Consider the following 10,509-nt stretch of genomic DNA (forward strand, 5'->3'; position numbering starts at 1 on the left):
GGGAAACAAGGAGCCGATTTATGGGCTCCTTGGAATTCCCTGCTGCTCCATAATTCACGCTCTGCTACCAGCCTGACACTTGCCTGATGAGACAATAATTCTGGGACTCAGTTTTTTTCATATGAAAAGGTCTCCGTTTTTAGGAACACATCCTAGAGCCAATGGGACCACCGGCTCTAACATCCATGAGGACAGGTTGAAGCAGAGGTTTTGGAGCTGCTGTCCCCTGAGCCACACAGAGGTTTTCTGGAGGGTCTGGAGCAGCTTTGGGAACCTAGCTGGGTGTAGCAATCTGTCCCGTGTGTGTGTGTGTGTGTGTGTGTGTATGTGTGTGTGCGTGCTCGCTGAGCCACGTCAGACTCTTTGCAGCCCCATGGACTGTAGCCTGCCAGTCTCCTCCGCCTGTGTGATTCTTCAGGCAAGAATACTGGAGTGAAGCCATGCCCTTCTCCAGGGGATCTTCCCGAGCCAGGGACTGAACCCGAGTCTCTTGCATCTCCTGCATTAGGTGGATTCTTTACCGCTAGCACCACCTGGAAAGCCCCCTTGTCAATCCAAATAATGCTACATTTGTTAGTTTTGCACGTAAGGCTTCTTCCTACATTTTTCTTGAAAACATTTCCTTTTAGCTAAACATTTTGAAAGCATTCTGGAGAGGTAAGTTACCTAGGCAGCGAGTGTGTGTGTGTGTATTAGTTGCTCAGTCATGTCTGATTCTTTGTGACCCCATAAGCTGTAGCCCGCCAGGCTCCTCTGTCCATGGGATTTCCCAGGCAAGAATACTAGAGAGGGTAGTGGTTCGCTTCTCCAGGGGATCTTCCCAACCCAAGGATTGAACTGGGTTCTCCCATATTGCAGGCAGATTCTTTACTGTCAGAGCCACCAGGGAAGCCCCACGTAATGACTATAAGTTCTCTCTTTTCCAGAACAATCCTGCTTTCCTATCTTCCCCTCCATCCTCCTCCTCCCTCCATGTGTCAAGTACACATGTTTTAGGAAATGTGTAACAATTGTTAATGATGGGCTTCCCTTGTGGCTCAGACAGTAAAGAATCTGCCTGCAATGCAGGAGACCCAGGTTCGATCCCTGGGTTGGGAAGATCCTCTGGGGAAGGGAATGGCAACCCACTCCAGTATTCTGGCCTTGAGAATCCCCATGGGCAGTGGAGCCTGGCGGGCTACAGTCCATGGGATTGCAAAGAGTAGGACATGACTGAACGACTAGCACTTTCAACATTTTCAGGAACAATGGTACCTCTCTCTCACCTGACTCAAGGTGCTTGAAACCTCCATCTATCAGGTTGTGTTCAAGTTACAGGCTAGTTACAGACAGTGGGAACATTAATCTGGATTTAATTTAACAGTTTTCACAGCATCTCTGGAGAGAAGGCATAATTAATACTGATCTTAACAGATGAAAAGCTGGAAATGCAAACTATTTAAACATTGCCTCTCAGGACACCAGATAGGTCATTAGACAAGGCTGGAACCCAAGCACATGACAGTCAAGCCTGGCTTCCTCAGAGACTTTTTTCACAGCTGCCTTTTGAATGTCAGTCTGCTGCTTCTCATGGAGAAGACGGTAGCCACAAATTGCTAATTGCTAATTGTCAACACAACTTACACTTGACTACTTTATAATGATGATAGGATATCAGCGTTGAAATTCCTGCCCCAGAAGCAAATGAAATCAAAAGGCAGACAGGGTCTGTGCTTCTTTTTTTCTTTTTTTTTTAATTTAATTTTTTAAACTTTACAATATTGTATTGGTTTTGCCAAATATTGAAATGAATCCACCACAGGTATACATGTGTTCCCCATCCTGAACCCTCCTCCCTCCTCCCTCCCCATACCATCCCTCTGGGTCGTCCCAGTGCACCAGCCCCAAGCATCCAGTATCGTGCATTGAACCTGGACTGGCGACTCGTTCCATATATGATATTATACATATTTCAATGCCATTCTCCCAAATCATCCCACCCTCTCCCTCTCCCACAGAGTCCATAAGACTGTTCTATACATCAGTGTCTCTTTTGCTGTGCCATATACAGGGTTATTGTTACCATCTTTCTAAATTCCGTATATACGCGTTAGTATACTGTATTGGTGTTTTTCTTTCTGGCTTACTTCACTCTGTATAATAGGCTCCAGTTTCATCCACCTCATTAGAACTGATTCAAATGTATTCTTTTTAATGGCTGAGTAATACTCCATTGTGTATATGTACCACAGCTTTCTTATTCATTCATCTGTTGATGGACATCTAGGTTGCTTCCATGTCCTGGCTATTATAAACAGTGCTGCGATGAACATTGGGGTACACATGTCTCTTTCAATTCTGGTTTCCTCAGTGGTATGCCCAGCAGTGGGATTGCTGGATCATAAGGCAGTTCTATTTCCACTTTTTTAAGGAATCTCCACACTGTTCTCCATAGTGGCTGTACTAGTTTGCATTCCCACCAACAGTGTAAGAGGGTTCCTTTTTCTCCACACCCTCTCCAGCATTTATTGCTTGTAGACTTTTGGATTGCAGCCATTCTGACTGGTGTGAAATGGTACCTCATAGTGGTTTTGATTTGCATTTCTTGGGTCTGTGCTTCTTGCTTGGACTTCTCCATTCATCCTGTCCCCACAGGCACATGTGCTGACGTGTAGCTGTAATGACCAGGGCCAAGATCCCGGGGCAGCCTGCAGCCTTGTGATGGTCATTATCCATAGGGTGGGGGCCATGGGCTGGAGGGGTCTCTCTTGGCTGTGTTGTGCAGTTGCCAAGTCGTGTCCGACTCTTTGTGACCCCATGGATTGCAGCACACCAGGCGTCCCTGTCCTTCACTATCTCCCAGAGTTTGCTCAAATGCATGTCCATTGAGTCAGTGATTCTCTCCAACCATCTCATCCTCTGCTGCCCCTTTCTCCTCTTGCCCTCAATCTTTCCCAGCATCAGGGTCTTTTCTAAATGAGTCAGTTCTTTGCCTCAGGTGGCCAAAGTATTGGAGCTTCAACTTCAGCATCAGTCTATCCAATGAATATTCAGAGTTGATTTTTCTATCTATCTATCTAGGGCCAAACAATCTATTTCCAGTAGTGCTTTGGAGAAGAATCTGATTGAAAATTGTATGGATGGTTTGTGGGAGCCGATTGTAATTCCATGCTTTACGAAGCAATAAACTTTAGAATTTTCAGGAGAAAATTAATCCACCTTTTTTTTAAGTTAAGGAAAATATATCTGACTATGCCTGTCCCCCCCACCCCCCACCCAACTGGGAGTAGATACCAACATACGCTATTTAAAAATTTTCCAACATCTTGTTGCACGACAGGGATTCATCCTGCTGGCTGTTCATACACCTCAATGAAAGCCAGAAATCCCTTCTTTTCCTTCCATTGTCTCTGCTCTAGTGCAGCTACATTGCTGAACACATAGCTACTGAAACAACTGCATTTACCCTGGGTTTGGTTGTCTTTCCTTTACTTTTGGACAATTAGATTTAATACAAGTCATTGAGAATGGCACTCAAAGATGACTATGAGGGACCTGATCTTAATTCTTGAGTATATTCAGGAGACCAAGGTTTGATTCCTGGATCAGGAAGATCCCCTGGAGAAGGGAAAGGCTACGCACTCCAGTATTCTTGCCTGGAGAATTCCATGGATAGAGGAGCCTGGAGGGCTACAATCCAAGGGGTCACAAAGAGTCAGACACGACAGAGCGACTAACACACACATTAAAGGTGTTAGAATTAGACAGCTTTGAGCCACTTCTGCCTTCTTCACCAGTCCATCCTGGTAATGGTGCCCAGTATGGTCTCCAATCTCACCTATGGAACCCACTAGCTTCATTTCTTCTCCAGTTATGAAGGTGGCTGGAGACATTTCTACCCAACTCTGCCCCCACTCAGAGGAAGTAACCTCTCGGTAACTGTAGTGGGTTGAATGGTGGCCTCTAAAGAGCTAACGTCCATGTCCTAACTCTTAGAGTCTGGTGAATGTGACCTTCTTTGGAAAAAGAGTCTTTGCAGATGTAACCCATTGGAAGACTTTGTTAAGAATCTTAAGTTGATTTATCTGGGTATCTGGGTGTGTCCTAAGTCCAATGACAAGTATTCTAAACAGGGACACACAGAAGATGGTGAAGTGAAGATTTAGGCAGGGATTTCATCTTTAAGTCAAGGAACACCAAGAAATGCCAGCAGCCACCACATAGTTGAAGAAGCAGAAGTAGGGTTTTCCCCACAGAGAATGGCCTTACTAACACCTTGATGTTGGGCTTCTGGCCTCAAGAATTGGAGGGAATACATTTCTGTTGACTTAAGACACTGTTTGTAGTCATGTGTTAATGGCACCCTAGAAAGTGACATAGTAACCCATTCAAGAAGGTGACTTCATGGATGATCTTGATGGCAGTGACCCTATTCTGCATGATACTGTAACGGTGTATACCTGTCCTTATACATTCATCAAAACCATAGATTGTGCAACATTGATGTGAACCCTGATGGAAACTGCAGCCTTTGGGTGATAATGATGTGTCCATGTAGACTCACTGGTTGTAACAAATATCTCCCTCTGGGGGTGAATGTTGAGAATGAGGGAGTCTTTGGCGGGGAGATGGGGAGTGGAGTGCAGGGGGTGAAATGTTCCCTGTACTTTCTGTTCAATTTTGCTGTGAGTCCAAAACTGCTCTAAAAAAGAAAATCTATCAAAAACTGGCCAACGTGCCTCAGTTCCCTTCTCTGGAAAACGTGACTCTCCTCACTGACAGGTGCAGTCCGACCTTGTGCGCCTCTTTATTGAGATAAGCAGCCCAGGAGAGGCCACCGCAGCCCTCACACTCTGGTTTTGGAAACACGCAGCCTTTGCTTTTTCCAGCTCTGTGTCTGGGTCGTCAGGTGTTGTTGGAGAATTTTGGGGCAACTTGGCTGATACATTTCCTTCAAATTCATGGTCTCAAAATTCAGTGAGTTCTCAACACTACTTTTTCCCCTGGGATATTTGCTTTCCCTTCTCTGGGATAACTACTTCATGTTTCACTTTTTCTCCTTAAATCTCCAAATCCCTCTTCCTACCTGTGCCTCCCACGGGCAGGTCATCAACCAGGTGTTAGTTTGCCATGAAAATAGAAGGAATTGGATGGAAACGTGTTAATTTAGCATCATCTAAATCTAGAATTGATGCATTTGAATGGTGGTGTTGGAGAAGACTCTTGAGAGTCCCTTGGACTACAAGGAGATCCAACCAGTCCATCCTAAAGGAAATCAGTCCTGAATATTCTTGGAAGGACTGATGCTGAAGCTGAAATGCCAATACTTTGGCCACCTGATGAGAAGAACTGACTCATTTGAAAAGACCCTGATGCTGGGAAAGATTGAGGGCAGGAGGAGAAGGGGATGACAGAGGATGAGATTGTTGGATGGCATCACTGACTCAATGGAGATGAGTTTGAGTAAACTCTGGGAGTTGGTGATGGACAGGGAGGCCTGGCATGTTGCAGTCCATGGGGTCACAAAGAGTCGGATGAGACTGAGTGACTGAGCTGAACTGAATCTAGACACCTACCTGCACTGAAAGAACATCTCCTTTCTCCCTCCAAGGCCAGTCCTGTGGTCTCTGGAGGACACAACCCTACCATCTTCTTAAGGATTTAAGTCCTTCTTGTTCCTTTCCCCATCAACATCACCTTCTCTCTGCTGGACCATTTTTTCAGGGCATGCAAACACAACAGTGGTTTTTCTAATCCTTTTAAATCTTCCTTGACCTCTTCCTGCTCCAGTTAGTGCCCTATGGTTCTGCTCCATTTCACAGCAAAAAAATCTCAATTCTCCTAAGAATTGTCAACTTGTACTTTCTCCATTTGTTTTGCAGAAAGGTCTTTCAGTTCTCCATGTGTTTACATTCTCAGATCCTTCTAATCTGGTTTTTACCCACTTTTGTTTTGAGCTACCTGTTCAGGATCACCTCTGGCTTCCAGGCTCCATTTCATTCAGCTCATTGTTGCTACTGGGACAGAACATGCCCCTTCTTCCAGAACACATCCCGCCCTCCAGAACATCACACTCTCGGTTTTCTTCCCACTGTTCCTTTCTTCCTTTTTCCATTGTGCATCTACCTTTCCTCCCTAACTGTTAAATATTTTGAGATTCCTACAGCTCACTGTTAATCTGCCCACTGCCCACCCCCCCACATGCTCCTGAGATAAATGATTTGTCCTCATGACACCCAGGTGGAAATCCCAAGCCCAAGGCTCTCACATCCAACCACTCACTTGATACACCCGTCTGTGGGTTCACAGGTATCGTCATGCCCCGCTTCCACTTTCCTCCCCCTTTCCCACAATCAAAGCACAACACGCCTACCCAGCCAGCCACCCACCTGGGTCAGAGCCTTTGGCATAATCCTCAACTCCTCCTACTTTCTCTTCCCCCACCCCCATCCTATGCCGCCTATCAGGAAATCCTGCCACTTCTGGCCCCGAGGTGCGGTTCCAATCCATTGACTTTTCACTTCCTCCACCATCACTCCCCGTTCCAACCTTCCTGATACAGCACCTGGTTCACAGCCACTGCTTTGTGACTCTTGATGTTGTTTCCATTCTTTGGGGTCAAGACCTCACCATAGCTTACAAGGCCACGCTGTGTGCCCTGCCCACTGCTCTGATTGTTCTTCTCTGCCTAACGTACCTTCAGTGCCAGTCTTGCTGGGCATTAGGGACATTGCATATCCCCTTTTTTAATCTTTCCTAGGATTTATCAACCTCAGCACCATTGACTATTGGGGCTGGATAATTCTGTGTTGTAGGGGGCATCATATACATTATGGAATGTTTGGCAGTGTCCTTGATTTCTACCAAGTAGATATCAGTAACATCCACCCTTGGCCAGAATCTTGGAGTGGGTAGCTGTTCCCTTCTCAGGGGATCTTCTCAGCCCAGGGACTGAACCCAGGTCTCCCGCATTGCAGGCGGATTCTTTATCAACTGAGCCACAAGGGAAGCCCAAGAATACTGGAGTGGGTAGCCTATCCCTTCTCCAGCAGATCTTCCCCAGTTCTCCTGCATTGTAAGCAGATTCTTTACCAACTGAGCTATGAGGGAAGTCCTACCACCCTTGCTAAGCTGTGACAACTAAAAATGTCTCCAGACATGGTGAATGTCTCCTGGGTGGCAAACTCACTCCTGACGGAGAACCACTGCTCTATCTGAAATCCTCCCTACCAGCCATCCTCTTACACAAGGGCGACATTGTGTGTGTGTGCTTAGCTCAGTCATGTCCGACTCTTGCAACCCCATAGACTGTAGCCTGCCAGGCTCCTCTGTCCATGGGATTTTTTGGGCAAGAATACTGGAGTGGGTTGCCATTTTCTTCTCCAGGGGATTTTCCTGACCCAGGGATGGAACCTAGATCACCTGCTTTGCAGGCAGACTCTTTACCAGCTGAGCCACCAGGGAAGCCTGGGTAACATTAGAAAGACTTAACAACTGGTATTGTGTAGGCTGTGACCAATCAGAAAATGTTCTGGCCCCTTGCGGTAGGGTGTATGGGATACTAATCATATCCGTCTCGGTTGTGCCCACTTCTAAATTTCTTCCCTTGTCAAGTCCACCAGGGCAGTGGGTCAGGGTAGCTTAACTCCTGTAGCAAATAATGTCTACACCTCAGTGATTTTTCACAGTAAAGGATTACTTTTTTTCTTTTTCAAATGGCACTTCGATGTGAGTGATAGGGGTCAAGTCTTCCAGACACTCATTTTGTGTCTCCTCCTTTCTCTACTGAGACTTACCTGTAGGATCCTCTGCCTCTGGTTGACAGACAGAGGAGGGAGAGAGATTGAGGCTTTCATATGGAAGGTTTTCAATGGACCAAGGTTGGGAACGCCCAGTGTCACTCTTGCCTGCATTCTACTGGTTAGTGCTCAGTTACATGGCCACGGAGCTGCAAGGCGGGCTGGGAAATGGAGCCTCGTTGTGCCTAGCAGAGGCAGGAAAGGGTGTGGTGGGCATCTGGTCAGCCTCTTTGCAGGCAGGCAATGCATCCTTGGGCCCAGAACCTGCAAAAGTGTTGCACATGAGGTCTATAATGAATAAATACTGTTGAATGAATGAATGAATAAATGTACCTCAACCTATCTAAATCTTTCCTGAGTATGAAAATTGGAAAAGATTAACTTTTTTCTCTTGAGTGTCAGTGGCACTTATAAACATTATGTACTGAAAAGCTCACGGAAGGATAACTTGTAATAGAAGAGCACTTGTCTTGGCTCTGCCAATGAGACCCAGCTAAGCCTTGATAGGTCCCTCTCCAGGGCATCAGTTTCCTACTCCACCGGGGTGGCTCCTGAAGGGCAGAGGTACTGGGGGGCTTTGTTTCACATGTGACCTGCAGCACAGGACTGTTAACAGAACAGACCTGAGATAAGTGCTTATATGTTGATTATCTGACCAGCCAGTCCCCTCTGACTGACACATTTCTCCAAGGTCTGGTTGGCTTGGAGGGAGATGCATTAAAAAGGACTCTTAGTCAGGAGGTTAGGAATGACTTTGTGGTTAAAACACAGGTTTTCTCCACACCCCTCCCTCCCCAACACCCTTCAAGGACTGGAAACAGCATAATTGAGGTGTGGAGTTACCATTTCAGACTTTCTTCAGTCTTTAATGAAAATTGTTCAACCGATGTTATGGTTTATTTCAGAATTATAGGAAGCTTCTTGACAAGCCTTTTGTTATAAGCTGGAGGTGGTTCATGTAGAGGGTTGCCAAATTGAGGGAAAAAAAATACAGGATGTATATTGCATGGGATATACTTACAGCAAGAAAATGATTTGTTGTTCATCTGAAATTCTAATCTAACTGGATGTGCTGTATTTCACCTGGTAACCTAATTCACGTAGACCCACAGCCTTGAGCATAGACTCTGCTGAGACTATCTGTCTCCAATTTATAATTCATCTGAACAGTGTCAGAACTGACTGGAAACCTCATAGATCAGAGTATGTGTCTTCTCCTTTCTTAATAGGTATAAGTTTTTTACTTGATGATTGACTTGAGCATTCATTCATTAGCTCCTATTTCCATTTTCTGGACAGGTCAGCTTGTCTTCTGTGTGTTCTGGCTAGTGGGCCGATTACTTTCCAGTGTTGAGTAGAAGGGACTGTCTTACCTCCCATTCATCTTGCTTTCCACCTGACCAAAATTACTCACCCAAATCTTTAATGACTGTATTTGCTTCTCCTTTATTAAAATTAGGGTTGACCTTAACATCTGTGAGCCATGTTCAGATTTAATTAAGATACACTTGGTTTGGTCTACAACCATTTCTAAATTTTAATTAAACTGGACATATATTAAACTTAATTATTTGACAAGAAGTAATGCATTTGATAAGAAATGTAATTATCTGTGTTTGAAATGTTATGGTTTTATATTTTGAAATCCTGATTTTCAAAAGGAAGTCATTTTAGGTCAGTTTTAGCCTTGAATAAGCATTGATAAATGGGGCCGTTTCTGGCACTGATTTTAATTCATATTAGTCTCTTCTCATTACTAGAACATATTCATTCATTCATGCATTCAACACCGAGAGTTTATTTGGTATCAGGAACTATGCAAGTCATAATATTGGAAACTCAAATTCATAATTGTCTGTCTTTGACCTTGCTTTTTGTCTTTATCAACTTCATGGAATTGAGTTAGTTACCCACTTGGGTATGAGTTGATTATTTTTTTTTACTTGTTTACATGTTCAATTGTGTTATTATCTTAAAAAGTTTAGGTAAATAATGTCTAAATTCTAAACTATCTTGTGATTGTTGTTCAGTCACTAAGTCATGGCCAACTCTTTGCGACCCCATGGACTGGTTCTTTGCGACCAGTCTCCTCTGTCTGTGGAATTGTCCAGGCAAGAATACTGGAGTGGGTTGCCATTTCCTTCTCCAGGAGATATTCTTGGACCAGGGTTGAACCCATGTTTCCTGCATTGGCAGGCTGATTCTTTACCACTGATCCACCAGAGCAGCTAAAGTGTCTTACTCAAGGAGAGAAGATACCATTTTTCATCTTTTTTTAAAAGTGAAGACCAAGTCTGTTTAGGGAGATGAAATAATATTATGTAAGGAAGGCAGAGGAACCAGAGATTAAATTGCCAACATCTGCTGGATCATAGAAAAAGCAAGAGAGTTCCAGAAAAACATCTATTTCTGCTTTATTGACTATGCCAAAGCCTTTGACCGTGTGGATCACAATAAACTGTGGAAAATTCTGAAAGAGATGGGAATACCAGAACACCTGACCTACCTCTTGAGAAATCTGTATGCAGGTCAGGAAGCAAGAGTTAGAATTGGACATGGAACAACAGACTGGTTCCAAATAGGAAAAGGAGTTCGTCAAGGCTGTATACTGTCACCCTGTTTATTTAACTTCTATGCAGAGTACATCATGAGAAACACTGGACTGGAAGAAACACAAGCTGGAATCAAGATTGCCGGGAGAAATATCAATAACCTCAGATATGCAGATGAC

This window comes from Bubalus kerabau, chromosome 18, assembly GCF_029407905.1.
Source record: "Bubalus kerabau isolate K-KA32 ecotype Philippines breed swamp buffalo chromosome 18, PCC_UOA_SB_1v2, whole genome shotgun sequence".
NCBI classification, from domain to species: domain Eukaryota; kingdom Metazoa; phylum Chordata; class Mammalia; order Artiodactyla; family Bovidae; genus Bubalus; species Bubalus kerabau.